Below are 21,119 nucleotides of genomic sequence, written 5' to 3'. Positions count from 1 at the left end.
GGGCCCGGAATTCACTGGAAGTCAGAGGGCAAGTGGGCAGCAGTACTCAGAATGTAGGTTTCCGCAGATGATCCCAGAACTAACTATCCGCAGTCGAGGGGCGGTAGGGCCCCAAGGTGCTCATCTTTTTGGGAGGACGTGGCGGGGGAGATTCTGCCTTCTTCCTGTCCAACTTTTGGACTGACCATACTCCCTTGGGGAAGTGGAGCCTGAGATGCCTTCCCATGTTCCCTAGGGGTGCACTAGAGACAATGGACCTGAGGCCAGCAGGCACACAGTATTTGCAGCGGGACGCTCCTACTGAAGACTGGTGGGGTACAGGAGGCTCAGGGAGGTGGCGTGAGCTCTCCTCCAGGCGGGGAGGAGACAATGTGCACAGTGGGACCAGATGCCAAGGCTCCTGGTGCCTGGCCACTGCTGGAGCAGTCCTGGCGAGAAGGACTGGTGGCCCTCTGAGTGCTGCCTGGTAGCACAGAGCGGAAGGTAGTTGGGCAGGTGCACTGTGGGCATGGCCCCCTGCTGCTCTGAATGCCACCCTGCTGCTGCTCCCAGGGTGGGCGGGGTGGGGGGCTGAGTATTTGCAAGGGAGGCTTCTGACAATCAGAGGTAGGGGTGGAGAGGTGGGGTGGGATTAGGGCTGTACCCTTCTGGAGCTCTGAGAGCTCCTAAAGACCCAGAAGCTCAGAAGATGCTGGCATTGTGGCCCCTCAGTATTCTGGGATTGGGGGAAGCAGGCTGAACTCCCCAAAACGTAGAAATCACTGTGTGTCCCTGAATGATCCTCTGTCTCTTCATTCAGCAAACACATCTGGGTCAGGGGTCAAGACCCTTCCTCCCACCACTGTGTGCTTTGAGCAGGTGACTTCATCTCTCTGAGCCTCAGTTTCCTCATCTGTAAAATGGGGATGACAAAAGTACCACTTTCAGAGCTTTTTCAGGGTTTTGATGAGAAAATAAGCAAAGCCCTCAACAAGGGGGGCTGTTATTGTTGATGCTTTCCTCCACCCCACCCACTGCACCCCTTCAGCCCAAGGAAGACCTCTTCTAAAGACAAAATAATGCTTTTTACTCCAAGCATATTTAGTTTGTTATTTATTAATGTAGCTTCAATTGTTATTCTTTTTCCACTAGTATTTGCCTAATCTTCTCAACATTTTAATCAAAAGCATTTATGTGTGCTTATATTTAGGAATGCATTTTATAGTTTATCCACTCTGGATAAAGCTTTTTAACTCTCGTGTTAAGTCCATTTAAATTTAGTATGAATGATAATATAATTGTATTTATTTATTTTATTTTTTTGCTAGCTGCCCTGATAGTTTTATGATTCTGCTCTCTTTTCTTTCTACTTTTGAATACACTCACTATTACAAAAAATTATTTTGTAATTTTTACCATTGTGCTATTATGGAATTCATATACGCTATCATTTTTAAAGTTACTCTGAAAATTTTAACAAGCAAAATTAACTTAAAGTGCAAAGTAATCAGTATGCTTACCTCACTCCACACAAAATGAGAACACTTCCAATCGGATAACCATTCTTCTCACCCTAAGCGTTACTTTTGTTTAGTGGTAGTTTGCTTCCAACTTTTTTGACCCCCCAATTTGGAAAATGTTATTATTTTATCTGGTGACTATGTCATTTCTGCTTACCAATATTTAGCAATATTTGCTGAACATTCTGATGTCACAAGCTTTCATTATGAGATCATTCTCCTCAGTTTGTCTTGAAAAATCATCATTATTTTCACTGAATAAAAGTTTATGTCTATAATTCTACACAGACCTTCTTTTAAATCTTAGCACATTCAGGTGTTTTTCAGTTTCTTTTGGTTCTACTTTTGCTGGTTACTCTTTCTGGGTAAGCAGCATGTTTTTCTCATCTTTCCTTTTGTTTTTCTTGAGATGAAGCTTAATATACCTTTATGTGGATTTTTTATTTATTTACACATCATGGTTTTCATCCTGTTTCCTAAAGCTGAGAATTTATATATTTTATCAAATCTAAGAAAAGATCAGCTGTTATTACTTCAAATGTTTTCTCTCTTCCGTCCTCTCCATTTTCTCCTTGGAATAAACTTAGAAGATTATCAGATCTTCTCATTCTGTGTTTCATAATATTTAACCTCTTATTTGAGCATTCCATTTCTTTGTATACCTGAGTTGGGAAAATATGTAAAATCTAACTTCCATTTCTATGTTTCTTTTTCACCTATCTCTAGACTTCTGGAAGAGTCCATAAAATGAGTTTTTAATTTTAATTTCTATATTTTTCATTCCTAGTAGTTTCATGTTTAATAATCTATGATTCCTCAACCATGTTTTTAGTTCTACATTTAGTTTTTTTATTTTTATTTTTTATTTTTGTCTGTGTTGGGTCTTCGTTTCTGTGCGAGGGCTTTCTCTAGTTGTGGCAAGCGGGGGCCACTCTTCACCGCGGTGCGCGGGCCTCTCACTATCGCGGCCTCTCTTGTTGCGGAACACAGGCTCCAGACGTGCAGGCTCAGTAGTTGTGGCTCACGGGCCTAGTTGCTCCGCGGCATGTAGGATCCTCCCAGACCGGGGCTCGAACCCATGTCCCCTGCATTAACAGGCAGATTCTCAACCACTGTATCACCAGGGAAGCCCCCTACATTTAGTTTTTTAAATGTTTTAAAATATCTATGATTCTGGCAGCTATAGAATCTTAAGCCCCTGGATATCTAATTTGACAGAAAAATATAGGTGAATTTCTAATTAGCTGAAAGTTCATGTGTTTTATCCTCTCCAGCTATCTGGATTTTATATTTATTTGTTTCTAATCCTCTTTTCCTTCCTTTTATTACTGTTGCATTATGAAAATAATGAAATTTAAAATATACATTCTGTATAAGCATGTGTTTACTCATATTTGGACATATTTATATAGAAGGAAAAGCAAACAAATTATTTTCTCTTGACATCATAAGCAGACTAAATTAACGAGAGCCCTTAATAAACTTGGTCCTGTGTCAGCACTTACTTCGGATGAACACATCACTGTCCTGAAATAAAATTAGGATCTTATTAAGGAAGCAGCGAGAATGGAGGAAGGGGTAAGCAACCTGTATAATTTCCATCACCGTATGATTGACTCCTCATTTTCTGTATGCATGTGGATTCTTCACAAGTGCAGTACACATCCAACAATATGCTCAATAAAAGTGGATGAAATCATGGAAATTAAAGTCTAACCGGTGGACGAGAAGAATTTGTAAAGAAATAAAATCCAATGTATATTTCTTTAAAAAGCCCCACGTCTGATGCTGTTCATGTGCTTAGGAGACTTTCCCTCCCATATCCAAGGCTCATGCAGTGGTGAGTGCTAGGCAGTGGTGCTCCAGGGTGGTCCTGGCGGTGAGGTTAATTGGGTGTGCAGGTTGGAGGCTCCTGCAGCCACCTGGGACCTTTTGGTGTTGCCAAATATCAATAGTTACTCTAAACATCCCCAGGTATTTGTTGCAATTGGGCACAGAGGTGTGATTTGGGGTTTGCGACAAATTACTCAAATACCCAGTCTGCAACTATTTGTCACTGCTGAGCTTTTCATAACATGTTTGAAACATTACTGTTTCTTTGTTTCTTTGTTACTTCTTACTTTTAATGGAAATATTATATGCCTACCAAAAATTCTTTCATGTCGTGATTGTACAGTTCAGTGAATCTTTACAAACTGTGTAGTCATTCCCTAGATTAAAAAACAAAGAAAAAAAATACCTGACTGGAACCCAGTACCCAAAAAATTTCCATCATGAACCTCACCTCCAAGGGTCACCACTGTCAACCACTTCCAAATAAAGGAAACCATGCTTTATTTTGTGTCTGGCTTCATTTACTCTACATTCTGTGATATTCACTCATGTTATTGTGTATTTTTAAGGGTCATTCTTTCCTATGAAGGTATAGCATACAGTTGTTGAAATATGCTAGAATTTGTTGACACATACTACTGTTATGAGAGTCTGGGTAGTTTACAGCTTTGGGAAATTAAGAATAATGCTGTTAGATACCTTGCTGTAAATGTCTTCTGGGGAACATATGTATGCATTTCTGTTAGGTATTTCTCTACCAGAAGAATTACTGGGACATAGGGGTGGCTTATGTTCGCCCTCAGTGGATATTGACCAAGAGTTTCCCAAATGGAGTGCACACCTAACGCTCACACCTGCTGTGGAAGAGTTTGGTTGCTGCTCAACCTCACCCACAGTTGGTATTGTCAGAATTTTAAAATTTTAGCCATTTTGGGAAATGTGTAAAAGATACATAGAAAGGTCAGGTGCTTCTGGTCAGCTTGCAGATTCTGAGTTTGGAGGCAAGAAGAATGGCAATCTGGTCAACCTCTGCCATTGCTGGGATTATTCTTTAGCATCAAACCTAAACAAATAATTGAGGAGATATTTTAGTGGTATTTGATAGCATTATCACCACAAGCCCTAGAAATGCTCAAATCCCAGGAGATTCATAACTTAGGGAGAGTGACAAATAAGGGCTCATAGTACCGGTTGGTTATTATCCTGATGTCCAACCCCTTTTTTGGCAACTCTCTTACATAACTGGTTTAGAGTAATGCATGAACAGTCCCACCAACATGCTGAAAGTTCATCTATGTCCTCCTAGGCCCACAGAGGACCAATTGGCTGGCCAATAGAGCAAGCCTCATCTAATACTAAGTTAAGATTGTCTGAGATAGAAATGTTGCTTTCTTGATTTTTTCCTTAATCAATCTAGTTCAGATATGAAAACCTACCATGTACATTAGAGGTTAATTACAGTTTTTTTCGAGGGCTGGAAGGATAGTCACTTTCCAACTGTTGCCTGACTCAAGAGGCACTCAAATACTGGAGCATCAGGTTATAAACTGCCAGTAGGAGACCTTTTCTTCAGCAAAGATGTTTCCTCTTTAAGACTTTTGTAGTTGCCAACCAAGATAGACTTGACAGACACACCCTCCAAGAAAAGGTCATGTCTTTTGGTGTGTGCTCCTCTGTTCTTGCTTATAATTTCTCTTGACTACTGATTCCCATCCAATCTTCTAAAATCAACAGGAGAAAAAAAGAACTGCGCAAACAGGACACAGAATGACCTGATCTTCATAGTGCTTTCTTTTCTGTAACTGCAGGTGGCCTCAAGAGAAAGGAAAATCTGTGCATATTCTGGGTCAGTCACTTGCTGAGGAAAAAAACCACATGATAAGAAAGGTGGATCTTCCTTGCTGGCTTTTGTCTAGGGAATCAATATGATTCCAGCTTTCTGGTGAGAGTGAGGATTGATGGTTGGGAAAAAGAAAAAGATTTTATGGATAAAGAACTATGGCCGTGTTTCCACAAGAAGTTGTATTCCTTGAAGATATATAGGTTTGTGTCCTGGGGGATGGGGTATGTCTATATGTGAGTTTTTGTGGTGTGATAGTGTGTGCATGTGTGTGTCCTTCCCCTGGGGTTATATTCCTCTTATACAGTAAAACTGCAAGAGTCAACTTTCTTAATTAAAAATCCTATCACCATTGCTTCATGGGTATACGTGTGCTCTCTCCCCACCCTAGTTGGATGTACTGCAATGCCATTCAGACACTAACCACCCAGAGTTGCTATCAGAGCCCAAAGTTAAGAACAAAGTCTTCCATAAGACTGCCCTTGTTTTTTAGAGACCAGCCACACTTTGGGGGTCCCCAGGCTACCCACACTTCCAAAAGACTGGCTATAAATTCAAGGTTTCCCAAGACCTTCTCAAGTTTGATATAAGTTTCACTATAAGGGACTCACAGAACTCAGAAATGTACTATACCTATTATTACAGTTTTATTATAAAAAATACAGATAGGATGAGATCTTGGAGGGTCCTAGAAGCAGAGCTTCCATGCCCTCTCTCTGAGGAATCAGAGCATATCACTGTCCTAGCAAACAAAAAACTCCACTGAGTTTCAGAGTGGATAATTTCTGAAGGCATAATTGATTAAAGCACTGCTCACATGACTGAAGTTGATGTCTGTCTGCCCTCCCCTCTTTTGGTCTTTGGCCATGGTTGCCTGACAGCAAAATGATCATATCTGTCTGAGCACCTACATTTGGTGTGGCATTTATATAACAGATACAGCAATAGTACTAACTTGAATATTCCTAATATTTGGAGGAGCAAGTGTGGGGTACAGATGACAGATGATAGGTTTTAGTTCAAATATATTTCCCAATATATTTGACTATCAATATTGGTATCATAATCTTACCAACAATGCCAGTGTTAGACTATATTGCAATATAATAGATGTAACCTGAAAAGTAAATTCAAAAGGTACTAACACATTACTAGAGTTCCTTTCAGTCATTAAAAATTAGTCCATCCCATCATCAAATTTTATGAACAAAATGTCTCCTGGGGCAAGGCCACACAAGTTTGCAGGCTCCCTGTTGAGATTGTCAGGTTCTAAAAGAAGGAGTGGTCTCAGCTATATATGGCTTCACCCTTTCAGGCAACTGGCGTAACTAAGATATTTTTTTGAAGAATACTGGATTTCCCTCTTTGCATAACCCATGTGTTTATTCCTTTAGCCTCAACTATTATTTCCCCATCTCTCCCTGTGTACAGAACTAATGGGCTATTTTAACTGCTAGGCAATATAGGTGCATTCACTGTTAACCCCCTTTGGCCAGATAGAGTGAAAGCACATTTGGGCATCCTTCTAATAAGCCAGTTTCCCTTTGCGCTCCTGCCTGATCATATGGCCAGGCTATTGGTCACCACCCATGCATTAGTAAAAACTTAAACACAGGGTCAGACAGCATGCAAGTTAGCCCATTGAGCTCATTTATTTTTACCTTCTTTGATCAGAATGATGGACTTCCAAACTGTTCACTTTAGACCTGCCATCCAAAAGCTAAGCAGCTCTGTGTTTGTCAATCAAGAGCTGTTTACAAGGCACTGTCCAAGTGGCAATAGAATCAGACAGCTCCTCATGTAATTCCAAAGTCAGATCTAGGGGAAAAGAATGTACGTGCTCATGAATATGCTGAGAAATTATTTGCATTACCTTCATAGCATGGTCTTGGGCTAACCATTTCCATTGTATTACGGAATTCATCCGGGCATTGCCCTCTATAATGGAGTGTCTCTCTGCTATCACCCAAGATATTATGGGTATTTGGGGTTTCAATATTATTTTATGTCCTTTATTCACAGGGGCAGAGTCAATTAACGTCCAATAGCAAGATAGCAATTGCTTCTCAAATGGAAATTTTCTAGTCCATGGTCCCAGCAATTGTCACTGGGAGAAGCTCATGGGATTTTGCCACAAACCCCAGACTACACTCTATGCAGGGTTATTGTACAGAGAATTGACTTGTACCAACACTCCAGCTTCTATTTTACATTGTGTGGGCTCTGGCATTCCTATTGATTCCCACTTATCATGTCCAGTAAATACTGTGGAAGGGTGGTATTATGTGCCTTCTCTTTTATAATGTCGGTTGGGGAAACATTCCCCAATCAGACACAATGTCCATCCCTATAATACATTTAGGTAAGACAGACACAATCATTTCACAAAGGAACTACATAAACATTCCAATTTTTCATCCAAACTTTTTACCTTAATCCTATCAACTCTTGAATTCCTAAACTTTCTCAATGTAATTGTAGGTTCCATTAGGGTCTCACCAACAGATTTTGGTACTAAAGAGTTCATGAAGTCCCCTTGTCAAGAAGTCTGAGAAATTTCTCTTCTCCACTCCTTAGTCAACTCACTCATGAGCATAAGGCTTTGGGTCCCCAGCAGAGGGTTGAGCCAAAATACATTGACCCTTTTGTCAACCTTTATCTTGATTAATCTGCTTGACTATGGCCCCAAGTAATTCAGGTTGGATTTCTCAACGTAATCTTTGCCTTCTAACTTTTACAATTCCTCCAAACTGGGTTACATAGAGTGGACAGAAATATTTAAGGACCTTTAATGTTGGGGAGCCCAAGGAGATCCCATTGGCCCACTCATCCTTTGGTAGTGCTCCATTAAGACCTTTATTTCAACCCCATTATTGTCTGCTTTATTCACCCCATTACTTAAATACCATGTAAAGATGTCCATTCTGCCATGATGAGTCCCTTGACTATCCCTTCTGCTTTTCCCCATTTTTGTGTTACTTAATCTATTTTTATTAGCATCTATAAGATCCACAAAGGGAAACGGAGACAGAAAAATCCAATAAGTCATTTTGGGCAATTGTTCAAATTTGCAGCAGTGAGGTTGTATGGTGTCCCAAGCAAAAGGTGCCCTTTAATCACAGCACTTATCATACCATGGAAAAGGGGCATATTTCACAGATTAATATCTGATCATCATAAAGCCTGTCCAGTATAGCTTGCATGCAAAGTATATCAGCTACTTCATCTGAGATGTACCACTCAGCATTTATATGGGGAGTCAGACAGTACCCCTTCTCAAGGTAGACAAACTTTGCAGTGCCTTTTACTTTGTCCACCAGGCCAGCTGTTAATTCAGGAATAATCTGCGGTGTGTCTGGATCATGCATAGCCATCTGTGATTGTTCCATAGTGTGATGTAGGTCATGTATCAACCTAAACATACTTTTCCACTCTGCAGTATTTAAAACCAAAGACACAGCCCCCAAATTAGACCCTTATACATCCCATTTCAATAAGGATTCTTCAGGAAGTTGATGATACCAATCCACAAAATGAGAAAAATCCTTCATACTGTAACTCCTGGTTTCAGTAACTTCTTGATCTTTCCATCCCCTTGACCTGGATGACCTTTTTGATGACAAGGGCTCTCAGAGGTAGTCTCTATTGTCCAAGCATAACTTTTCCCTTTGGTGAAAGCTTTGAGGCTAGTGGCCATAGCTCAGACTGACCATAATCTGAGCTTGGTCGGCACCAAGATCTGACCCAGCACCCTTTTAATTTCACTTTAGCTGTTACAGATAACAATAACCAAGGAATTACATATTTAACCATTTTCCTATTATTTTACTCATGCATCCAGTGGGCCAACTCCCCAGGAGTTTGGTCCATCATCTCTAAATTCTATTGTTAACGGTTAACGTGACTAATTGTGTTCAGCACAGCTGCTATTCCATCCCATAGATAACCTTTTGGCTGCCCAGTAATCAAAGGATCCTCATCCCCCCACCCTTTCATCTTTTCTCTTCCTAAACCACATGTCTCAATGAGTCAGCGTCCTTCTAGCAAATCCCACATTTCTAACACCAAATGCTCTGTTTCCCTACTAACTATAGCAGTACGATTCTGCTAACCACTCAGAGTTGGCATCGCATCCCGCAAGTTAGGACAAAGTCACATGCAAGACTGTCCTTACATCAGACAAGAGACACAATTTTAGGATCCCTAGGCATCCCGTACTTCTGACAGTCTGGCTATATATTTACGGATCCCCACAACCCCTCAGGTTCAGTAATTCCCTGGAACCAATTACTAGAACTAAGGAAAGCACTATACTTAAAATTATAGCTTTAATATAAAGGATACACATAAGTGAAGCCTACAAGTGTTCTGGAGGCAGAGCTTCCTTGCCCTCTCCCTGTGGAGTCCTGCACAGATTTTCTACATCACCCTCCTGGCATATCAATGTGCTCACCAACCGGAAGTTGTACTGAGCACTAGTGTCCAGAGTTTTTACTGGGGTTTCCTTATGCAGGCATGATTAATCAAATCATTAGTCAGCTTACTGAAGTCAATCTCCAGCCCCCTCCCCTCCCTGGAGGTCAGTTTGGCTCAAGGTTTCAACCCTCTAACCAGGCAGTTGGTCTTTCATGGCCTTCCTGAAGCTACCTAAGGGCCCACAAAGTCACCTCATGGCCTAGCAAAGCAGTTTTACCACTCGAGAAATTTCAAGGATTTTTGAAGCTCTCTGCCAAGAACAAGGGACTAAGTATAATCTTTATTACAATGTAGGACATATGTTAAAATTTATCAAATTGTAATCCTTAAATATGTGCAGTATACTGTAGGTTAAGTACACCTCAGGAGGTGAGGAAAAATCACCGTCGCCATCCAGGAAAATTTTCACACGGAGTTCTAAATGGACAAAACTGTGTTTCACGATCCCTATTACTGGGACAGTAACCACTTCATTTAATAATAAATCTTAACTCTGAGTAGGTCTTTACATTCGTTCATGACATTTTGATTGATCACACACACACAAAAAAAATCTACAACTGTATTTATTTAACTTATGAGAAAAGAGAGTTTTGAGAAGGTGGATGAATTATGCAGAGTTGTACAGCCAGCAAATGGGGAACCAGGCACTGTAGATTAACACTTCAATTCCAAATCCTATGCACTTTCACTCACACCTCTGCCTCTTGGGAGAGACTCCAAGCTTATACTATGAGTTTGGCATCAATTACAATTTTATTCCTTGTTCCCCATCCTCTCTGTGTGGGGCACTTGCCAGGCCTGAGACTGCAGTAACCCCAACCCTTGCTCCCTCAGAAACTTTAGCATTAAAGGAATACTTTCTTGAATGTAGCTTCCTTCCTGTCCCTCTCCACATTTCCAAAGCTCTTTTATTATAAGGGGGCTCAAATTTAATCTTCACTCCATCTTAGCTGGAGTGCTGGGGCAGAGCTCCTTCCTTTTGCAAGGATGCTCTTTTGGACCCACATGCATCAGCCAGTTCTGGAGGAATCTGAGAAAGGAGGAGCCTCCAGGCAGAGTTGGGGTAATTTCACTCTCAGGTTCACCAAGGGAGTTGTTTTAATTCAATATAAATATAAAATGAGGCAAATTATGACTTGAGGATCCTTTTGGATCATGAATCCTGTGTGAAATACATGTATTTTAATAGAATTTGATTGCCTTGCAGGTGCTGATATTTTTTCCCACAAAACAAAAAATGAGAGTGCTTGGTTAAAAAGATCTCTTTTTCTCCCCCAGAAACAAGCTTCTCATAATAAAATTATTCGAGAAATCCTTAATCTCTACATCACAATTTCCCAGTGATGTCTGAAGGACTCCTGACAGTGTGTGTTTAAATGTTAACTTAATGATACCAAGAGCAAGGGCTCTAGAAATCCAGAGAGAGCCATGTGGTGGGCTCCATAGGAAAAAGCAGGGCCCAGAGCCTTGGATGGACCTTAACAGGGAAAAGGTATAGAGGGGCAGAAGGAAGACACAAATGGTACCTGGGCCATGGGAGTGATGGATTCCAAAGTCTGAAGATGAGAATCAGTACAGCATCACCACCTGAGTCCATCCATAGCCATCTGTACAATGATATTGATGCTCCTTCTACGTGGGAATGAAACAGGATGCGAGCATAATGACTTGGTTGAGAATGGCATCGATACTGTCCTAAATGTCTGCAGAGAGGAGGTTCCTTCCTGTTCTGTTATCTTCTCCATCTACTGTGACATATCACCAAGTTTCCTTCATGGAACTTGGTGAGAGGCAGAGAACAGGAATCAAGTCTGACACGGGTCAGTGGGAACGGGCCACAGAGTCTGGCTGGAGACAGGAGGCTCTGAGACCTGTTCTCCCTGATGTCAGGACAGGGACCAGTTTTACTTTTCATCTGGTTCTACAAATTACCTAACAGTTAGTCCTTTTCTAGACAGTATTAACCAATGATTGTCTGGCCCAAAAAAGCATTTAAATTGAAGAGATCCCACACCATGTGATCAAAGCAGCTGTAAAACATTCTAGTTGCAGCGGAGGTGGGTAGGGTATGGCCTCCAGAGGAGAGTGAGCTCAGGAAAGGGTTGGGAGCTGATCTCAGAGGTGAGGTGGTCCTTGCTACTCTTCTCTATGACCAAGAGGCATCAAATTGAGAGTTTCTCTGAAATAATCTTGGAATTCTCAGGCCCAAACTCTGTGTCTTCCCACTCATGAGGATAGGAACCCTGGCCATGGGTGATCAATGTAAGGGTACCACCTACGTCTTCCTCATTCCTTCTCACCCCAGTGCTCAGTCCTGGGCACTTCATCTTAGGCCCCATAAATGTATGATAAATACACCCCTGGGCTGAGATCTAGTTCAGATGTGGAAACTAGCTTATCCAGGCCCCATTGGGCCCCACACTAATCTAGGTGTCTCCCAGGCTCTAATCTAGATCAAGGGTGAGAAGCGTGGGCTCATGAAGATGGTGTCCCTCCCTCCCCTCTGTCCCTGCTGCTCTGATGATGTCTAGCACATGTGTGCCAGGCCATGCTCTTCACCTTTGCTTACAAGTGAGCCCCATGCTGGGAATCCTCCAGGACCTGGGTGTTGACCATACTGTTTGAGTGTCCCCAGGGCCTCACATAGTGCCTGGTACATGTATATGAGCCCAGGAAGAACTTACACATGAATGATAAAATGAGACTTCCAAACTACTCTGCAAGGAACAAGCAGGGATGGGAGCCTACAAATGGATAGGAGTGGAGGAGCTGAGGAGAAAAGGGTGTGCATCTCTCAAAGGACCTAATGAAAAGGAACAGGTTCCGAGACAGGATTCCATGAAAAATCCCCACTGTTTGAAATGTTTTACTGCTCCGAGGTAGAGGCTGTTTCATAGTAGTGAGGTTGAGAACCACGAGTGTGACGCTGGTGTCAATTAGGACTAAAAGAGATTCATCCCCAATCTGGAGGAATTTTTCTCCAGTTAAGAGGGAGGATTGAGAAGAGCCCCTGCAGTTCCTTAGAACCTCATCACTGAGAATTGGGAGGATGTTGGAAAGGCTGGTTAGAGGTCTCAAGGCACCTGAAGGGCTTGAATTTGTAATAATCTCTCTTCCAATGTCCTGGCTCTTTGCAGTAATAGCAGGAAGTAGGAGAGTTTCATTTAGGAGCCTTCCTTTGCTGGAGTTGAAGATTAAGAATTTTAGCAGGTGATTTTTAGGTGATTCATCTAGCGTGTGAGGAACCTGGTTTACTAGATTAACAAAATCTGGAGTGGACAGAGTTTCCTATTCCATTCTGGTCCTTTTTACTACAAGGGAAAGGTCCCAGTTGAGCTCATTAATAAGCACAGAGTTAAAAGCTACCCAGGTGGAATTAACATCTGAAGGAAGACCAGAATTTTCTTTAAAAATAATCTGAAGTCAACTGTAATAGTCATGAAAAGGTTCATCAGATTTTTGTGTGCAAACCTGAATTTTGTTCCAATCAACAGGCTTTGGAAAAGCCCTAGGAATTGCTTGATGAAGTCACCTAGCAATTGTCCAAGCCTGATCATATAATAAGCTAGTGGGCTGGTCTCCCAGTTGTAATTCTTGAGCCCTTTCAGAATTTTCCCAATTAGCCCTTTTCATCCAAAGCTGGGCCTAGCCTTCACTGACAAGCCTATGAACTAGCTGATATAAGTCAGAGAGAAGCCAGGTTGATAAGTTTGAATGACTATATTAAATTTTTCAGCAAACCTTGGAGGATCTTTGATTCCTTTGGGAAAATCTTTGGCTATGGCTTGCAGTTCAGCTTTAGCCCAGGGAATAGAAGAAATAAGGGTTTAACCTCTGGATCCACAGAAGGCTTCATTTTAAAGGGACAGTTTCCCATAAGTTCAAGGAAGGGGGGTGGGGAGAGTTTCAGAGCAGAAGGTAAGCTCAGTGAGAGAATTAGTATGGGGGAGCTGAGGGTATAGAGGAGGTATAGGAGATACGGAAAGGAAAAAGGAAGATGGCACCAGAGGCGGAGCCTGAGACAAAACGCGAAGAAAGAAGAGGATTTGGAATCCATTTTCTTTTTCTTCAATTGTTTGCCTCAGTTAATCTTAAAATATTATTTTACAGAGAGGCAATTTTAGGCTCCTGATAACATTTGGAAGCCTAGAGCTACCAGTTGAAATAGTTATTCCATTCAGTTCTGGAAATTTTTGAGCTATGGTAGTCCAATTCAATTTTAAGGAGATTAAGTGTGGGAATTTCAAAAGTTCCCCATAATTGCTATTGATAGTCTAAATTGCCTTTGGTCAAAAGGACTGTGGTTTTTAAACATAAAATCGGCCAGAGTTCCTGGGGTGGGGGGTTGTGCCCTCATAGTATTTAGATAACTGAGATCCCATTTCTCAAGGTTTTTCTCTAAACTAAAAGAATAATTTTCAAACAGCCTAAATAGATTATACTTCAAACATCTTACAGAGCAAACATTTCAAACAACCTGTAAACTTAATACAAGCCAGTTCTAAGGAAACAAATTTGTCCTGGAAGAGTGAGGCCAAGGGCTTTTCAGGGCAATTCCCATAAAACAGCCCCTATTCCAAAGGAACAGGCCAATTGCTGAAAAGAGCACAGTTTCAATGAAACAGTCCCTGTTCCCAAAGCAATGGGTCAAAGTCTAACCAATTTCAGTTGAAACAGTCTAATCTCAAAATTAGACCAAAGTGCCAAATGAGTACTTGCATAGAGAACAAGGCCTTAACCAGGAAGGAAAAATCCTTAAAGTAGATCCCAAATACAGCCTGGAGAGCTTCAAACACAAATAGGGCAGAAGCTCATATTCAGTAGAAAGACATGCCTTCAAACTCCAGGGCCAATGAGAACAGCAGCGAGCAACTAGCGCTCAATTATGGATACCTCATCTTTTTGCTCACCATCCCTGGAGCAATCAGAGGTCTTCTCTGGTCCCTTATGGGCTACCAAAATGTTGATCTAAAACAAATAGACTGCCAGTTATTTCTCCAGCAAAAATGGGTTTAGTCAGAATTAGCAGAGAATTACAATTTGAGGTCTGCAACCATGGTGAGCCACGTACAAGTTCCCTCATGGCAAGAGAACACTTTTGTAGAGGGAAAAAGGAAGCTGAGAGGGCTATAAAAACAGAGTCTGTGGCTTTTCATTAGCTGAGTTGTTGCCAGGGAAGAAGGGGTCTGTCTTTTCATTTAATTGAGTTTTCTGTTTATTAATTTTTTACGATATTTTCTAAACCTTGCAATTCTAAGGAGTGGAGAAGTTGGTAAGAGTTTCACAGTCTAAGTTTTCATTCCCAAACTTAATATTTCTCTTTAAATGTTATAATGTGTAATATCAAGTAATAAAAGAAATACACTGATGGTTTTGTAATTCAGCTCTAATGATTACATTTGCATACACCCTGGCTTTTTTTTGTTTTGTGGTTTTTTTGCGGTACACGGGTCTCTCACCGCTGTGGCCCCTCCCGCCACGGAGCACAGGCTCTGGACGCGCAGGCTCAGCGGCCACGGCCCACAGACCCAGCCGCTCCGCAGCACGCGGGATACCCCCGGAACGGGGCATGAACCCACGTCCCCTGCATCGGCAGGCGGACTCCCAACCACTGCGCCACCAGGGAAGCCCCACCCTGGCTTTTTTAGAAAAGAACTACAGTGCTAGTTTTACCAGAATTAAATGTAAATCTCATTGTCCCAAATGAGCTGCCTGTCCCTGAAGCATATTTCTTGGTAATGGTAGATATCTAAATGAGAAATAGCCAATTAAAGGACTCTAAATAACAGAAATAATTCAGTCATGTTTAATGACAAGTTTTTGAAAAATTGTTTTTTTCTTTTAATATACAAACAGCTCTAGATTGTCAATAAAGAATAATAAGCAATTTAAAAGCTGAACACTATTAGAAAAAATAACACCAAAAACGAAAAATGACTACTAAAAATGTTGAAAGACTTCAGTCTCATGAGCAATCTAGCGGATGGTAAGGGAACCTGAGACAGCAGCACAGCCTAACTCTTCTAATTACTGAAGGATGAATAAGCAGAAAAAAATCAACATGAAGCAGATGAATAAATTCTTCAGCAGAAATTGTTGGTGGGGGTGGATAATATCCTAAAGGTTAGGTGGAAGAGTTTTCCTCTAAATTATATTTACATAGAAAAAAAGAAATCAAATAGAATGCCTGTTCTATTTTTGGTGGGAAACTAGAAGACATATCATCAAAGACAAAAGAAGTGCTCTGATTACAACCTGTTAGTAGTCAAGACACTTGCGAAGCATGTTGGCATGGATTAGAGCCCCTCCACTCTCCAGCTTTGTTTCCCACCATCCTTCCCCCACCATCCTCTCCCACCCCAACACAGCTGCCCACTCCCTGCCTCAGCAATTTTTAATTATTTGAAGTTCATCAAATACACTGTGCTGTTTCATTGTTCATGTCTGGAAAATGCTTTGCTCTTTGTATTACCTCAGTTGTTCAATTTCTTATATCCTTTTGTTCAGTTATTCAATAACATTTCATTTTTATTGACTACCAGCTTGGTGACTGCCACTCTACTAGGCACTGGATTTCTAAAGATAAATAAGACATAGTTCCTGTTCTCTGGAAGCCTGCATTCTAATTAGGAAGAATTGTAAGAAACAGTTTCATTAGGCTTTTTAACCAAGATAAGCATGGGGTCTGCTAGAGCAGGGGGTACCCGGAAGAGGTGATACCTCCATTGAGGACAATATCACCCATGGGAGTGAGCCTGGCAAGGAGTGGGTGATGAGAGATTCTAGAAAGATCAATCAGTGAAAAGAAAGTGAAAGGTAACGTACGTTTCCAGAACATGAGTACAAAACAAACTCCCATTACCCACCCCCCTTCCCGAAAAAACCTCACAGTCTCTTCCATCTCAATGAAAGGCAATTTGGTTCATTCAGACACTCAGCTAGAAACCTTAGACATGTCTTCAAGTTCCTCATTCTCTCATATCCTACATGCAATCCACAGGCAAATTTTATCATCTCTACCTTTGGTAAATATCTAGAACTCAACACAGTCTTGGTGGGTTCAAACATGCCTGCTTTGGGAATTTATATAGGATTTTCCTCTACTGGGAGCGTGTTTCCCTTGTAAGCTGAGTGACTCTCTCCCTCTCTCCTTTGGAGTCTCTGTTCATATATCACCTTTTCAGGGAGTATTGTTCTGACAACACCCAAAATAGAATAGTGACCCATAACACCACTCTGGCACTCCCTGTTCCCATTACTCTATTTGCCTCAAGAACATTCATCACAATTAGACATATCATACATTTGCAATGTCTGTCTCCACTTTTTTACAACATAAATTCCACCAACAGAGGGGTTTTGTATGTTTTGTACGTTGCCTTATTCCTATGCCTAATTCAGTAACTGGAACATAGCAGGCACTCTGTAAATATTTATTGAATCAATTAATTGACTAAATAACAAGCTACCAGGTTTCTGGCTGGGGAAATAGGTTTTGTGTGAGGGAGTGGTCACAAAAAATGAGTATGGGAAATGAAGTAAGCCAGCCTTATTGTGGCAGAGACTGGTTAGTTTTTTTACCAAAGCTGTTTCCTGACATGTTGGGGAAAAGATGGTAACTCAAGTGGCTGTTGGCAGGAAGCAGTTCTTCATGACGTGTTGGACTGAGCGCCTCAGTTCCTCACTAACTGTTGGCCCAAATGTTCACCAAAGGGCATCTCCAAAAGGAAGATCACATGGCAGCTGGCTTCCCCCAGGGCAAGCCAGCCAGAGGACAGGACGGAAGTAACTTGACATGGAAAGTATCTCCTCAAAGATTTGTATTCATTAGAAGCAAGTCACTGGTCCAACCCATCCTCAAAGGGAGGGGATAATTCAAGGGAATGAAACCAGGAGGTGAGGAGTCATGGGTGCCCATCTTGAAGCTTCCTACCACTAAACAAATGAACACGTGAGTAAATATACATTTACAAGTCACCATGAGAGAGAATAAAGATGTTGAGAGTGAGGCATATAATACATTATGTGGTCAGGAAAGGCCTCTCTGAGGAAGTGACAGGTGACCTGAGATCTGAATGGGAAGAAAGAATCAGCCTCATGAAGTATATAGGAAGAACATTCCAGGCAGAGGGCACAGTGTGGAAGAATCCTGTGGAAGAACTCAGGTCATTGAAGAAACTAAAAGGTGACCTGTGAAAGCAAAATGGTACTTGGTACGAGGTGAGTAGGTTGAGGTAGGCTGAGGCCAGATCATAAAAGGTTTGGGGTTTATGTTAAAATATTTGGATTTTATATTGAGTGCCATGAGAGGGCAATGAAAAATTTCAAGCCAGAGATGGACACAATTTGATGTCTAAATTGGAAAATCACTCCTTATTGGGTAGAGGATGGAGTGAGAAGTCAGACAGATACATCAGTGAGGTTGCATGCCATTATGGTAGCTCAGGCAAACAATGAGCTGACATGGATCAGAGCTGACTCCATGGAGGCAGGCTCTGGACTCTGCTGTATAAATGCCAGAGGAATCAACAGATTGCCTTTGTGGAGCAATGGGAAGTGAGGTGTGAAGACATCCTCTTGGACTTCCTGACATGATTTAGAAATGACTACATATGGGTGATATTTGATATCACAGAACTGGATGAAATCAGTGCCACATCCTTCATGAGACTGACTCTTACTTATGCTTCAAATCTCAGCTCATCTGTCACTTCTCACAAAGAAAGGACCTCAGACTGAGCCCTTAGGAACTCCACTTGCTTCAAGGTTCTGGAGAGTGGAAGTTGCTGGCAGAGGAAACTGCGAAGAAAGGGCCAGAGGGATAGGAGGGCCCTCAGAAGGGGCTGGTGCTGTGGAATTTGAGAATGGTGAACTGGGGATAGAAAATTGTCCAGTGTTGAGCACTCAACTAGCTAGCCAGGTAGTTTTATCTAACTTGTAAATGATCATGATTTAAATGTTAAAATTTTTCTGAGCCGAATGTTAAACTTTTTCTATTTTCATGATAAATTTCATAGTTTTACGAATCACAAGTACATTAAAATAGTTTAAAACTAATTCTATCTGCTTTGCAAATGTTTGAAGAGAAAAGTAAATGAAATATACTCTGCATATTAAGGGATAAACACAAGGTGAAAGCAACATAAAAACAGAAAGGTAGAAATTTAAAGGATTAGCAAACATATTAGAGGATATGTAAATATATACATAAAAAAGGAAGAGTTACTAGAGAAATACTACACAAGGAAGTAGTTACAGGGGAAAAACATTAAATGAGATAAAAAAGATCATTTCAGAGAGGTAAAAATGTACAAGAAATGCATAACAATGGAGAACTGTAAAGCACCAATAACAGGTCAAACAAGTTTGAAAGGCAATAAGAAACTAACAAAACAAAATTGTAGAAAGTCCAGCTCGATCTTGTTAGTCAATTTATGGTAGAATAAGAGACGAGATAGATGACTTAAAGATAGAGGAAATGTTTAAAACTTAATCTAAAATTTATATAAAATATGTATCAAACATTATCAATTAAAAAAAGAAATACATCATCTTCAACATTTATAACTGAACTTATATTTATGAACAATTATAATTCCAAAAAGGAGGAAAATTTGCAGGCTACATTTTCTGACCACAACACAAGAAAAAGTAGAAATTATAAATAAAAATTCAAGCCAACAATAACAATCAAAACTATGGAAAAGATTTAATTAATTATTGATTCAAGTAAGAAATAAAAAATGAAATAGCACATGACTTAGAAATAGCACATGACTTAGACAACAATTAAAATACAAATATAATCTTTTATCTCAAAAGAGATAAGGAAAAAATAAATGGACTAAGCATTTAACTCAAGCTGCTGATATTAACAATCCTAAGGAGAGCAGATAAAAATAAGTGACAGTGTATAAAATAGAAATGACTATATTGAAATAAGTAAATGTGGAATAAGTAAACAAATAAGTAAATGAGTTTTTTCAAATAGTCTATTAGAAAATCTAATGAGTAAATTTAAAAAGTAAATAAATAAAATTTAAATATAAAAAGCAGCAATTAAAACATTAAACATATGAAAATGTTTTATAAATAATTTATTTAATGAATTTTAAAACTTAAACTGTGATTTTTGAGAAAAAAGAAATCACAAAGAAAAACAAAAACCATATAGGATGCATAGACAAATAACTGAGATAGAAATTGAATAAACATCAAAGAAATATTTGCCACAAATGGCTTTGGGTCTAGGTCATCTTAAGGGTAAAATTATTTCAAATTGTCAGAGAAAAGTTCTCAGATACATACCTATTTTCTGGAAATATAAAAAGATGAAATGCTTTCCCCTAATTTTACCAAGCAAATGTTTTTTTTTCAAAATCAACTCTCTAACAAAAAATAAATATCAAATAAAACTATAAACCAAGCCCTTATTAATAGAGATGTGAAAACAAACAAAATAATCAGTATAAGATTAAAAGTGTAATCTGTCATGACCAAGAAATATTTATTTTAGTAATTCATGAGTGGGTGAAAATCAGGGTAAATAATATATTACATCAGTAAGTTGAATTTTTTTTATAAGGTCATCCCAAAAGATTTATAAAATTTACCTGATAAAATCCCAAACTATCCTTAATTCAAAATTTCTTTTTAAAAAATCAGAATAGATTAATATTCTTTTTAAATGATAAGCAATATTTAATTCAAACCAGTAGTTAATAAAATACTAGTAGCAAAATTTAGTCATTTTACTAAAATTAGAAATAAAGTAGTGATAAGTACTGTTGACATTTTTTTATATGAAAGATCTAAAAAATGCTATTAGATGCTAAGAAAAGAAAAAGAAAAATACTGGAAGGAAGAGACAAAATTATTATTATTTTGAGGTGATATGATTATATATCTGAAAAAGAATTTTATGGGAAAAACTTCTAAATTAATTTTGTGAAGTGGGGTCAATTCAAAATAAATACATCAAACCGTATAGTCTTTTTGCAGAACTGAAATAACCATTTAAAATACAATGGAAAAAAGAGACTACATGAATAATATCAGTAATGTAATACCATTACACCAATGGACAGATCATCCAGACATGAAATTAATAAGAACACAGAAGCTTTAAATTACACAATAGACCAGATAGATGTAATTCATATTAATAGGATATTGCATCCGAAAACAACAGAATACACTTTCTTCTCAAGTGCTCATGAAACATTCTCCAGGACAGATCATATCTTGGGTCACAAATCAAGCCTCAGTAAACTTAAGAAAATTGAAGTCAATCAAGTATCTTTTCTGACCACAATGCTATGAAACTAGATATCAATTTCAGGGAAAAAAAAATCTGTAAAAAATACAAACACATGGAGGCTAAACAATACACTACTAAATAACCAAGAGATCACTGAAGAAATCAAACAGGAAATCAAAAATATCTAGAAACAAATGACAATGAAAAC

The 21,119-nt window shown here is 39.6% G+C and overlaps 1 long non-coding RNA gene across 1 annotated transcript in view; it reads right to left on the bottom strand.

Moving 5' to 3' along the window:
• Positions 1–640: 640 nt before the first annotated feature.
• LOC137202815 (uncharacterized) overlaps positions 641–21,119 on the bottom strand; it is a 32,326-nt gene continuing 11,847 nt past the window's right edge. Inside the window, exons 2-5 of the long non-coding RNA XR_010932795.1 lie at positions 6,834–6,990; positions 4,285–4,395; positions 3,005–3,026; positions 641–892 (exon numbers count right to left, since the gene is read on the bottom strand). This is a non-coding gene — a long non-coding RNA (uncharacterized lncRNA). The remainder of the gene's footprint in view (positions 893–3,004; positions 3,027–4,284; positions 4,396–6,833; positions 6,991–21,119) is intronic.

The sequence above is a fragment of the Pseudorca crassidens genome, chromosome 11 (genome assembly GCF_039906515.1).
Source record: "Pseudorca crassidens isolate mPseCra1 chromosome 11, mPseCra1.hap1, whole genome shotgun sequence".
Lineage (NCBI taxonomy): Eukaryota > Metazoa > Chordata > Mammalia > Artiodactyla > Delphinidae > Pseudorca > Pseudorca crassidens.
This window is presented reverse-complemented; position numbering and strand designations above follow the sequence as displayed.